The sequence below is a fragment of the Corvus brachyrhynchos genome, unplaced genomic scaffold, assembly GCF_000691975.1.
Source record: "Corvus brachyrhynchos isolate BGI_N302 unplaced genomic scaffold, ASM69197v1 scaffold162, whole genome shotgun sequence".
Lineage (NCBI taxonomy): Eukaryota > Metazoa > Chordata > Aves > Passeriformes > Corvidae > Corvus > Corvus brachyrhynchos.
The window spans coordinates 5,520,391-5,520,900 of NW_008236696.1; positions in this window are offsets into that span (position 1 = coordinate 5,520,391).

Consider the following 510-nt stretch of genomic DNA (forward strand, 5'->3'; position numbering starts at 1 on the left):
AGTCTGCCCCGTGCCTGCCGCTCGGGTGGTCATTGGCACCACATTTTAGGATGCCACCGTCCTGCCCCCATTGCCACCCTCCTTTGCCCACTGGCCGAGCCTCAGCTCTTTTGGTGAAAGAGTGCAGCTGCCTCTCCATCACCCCTTCGGGGTGCAGCAGACGCCCGTGCTCCCACCTCTGTCCCTGTAAAAGGGACTGGGTTTTTTGGGTCCCATGTCCATTTGTGGGGTGCCCATCTTTGTTAGGGCCCCGGTCCAGACCTCTGTCCTTGCTAGGGGCAGGGAGTGCCTGTGTCCTCATGTCCACTGGGGAACACGGGGTGCCCATGCTCAAATCTCTGTACTCCGTGGGGGGCACCCACGCCCCGCTCTCTGTCCCCATTAAGTGCAGGAGGTGCCCGTGTCCCCATCCCCATTTCCAGTCCGGGGTGTGCTCGTCCCCATTAGGGGCAGGAGCGGCTCCGTGCCCGCGCTCCCCGCGGTCCTCCCGGCCGCGATGGTGCCAGCGGG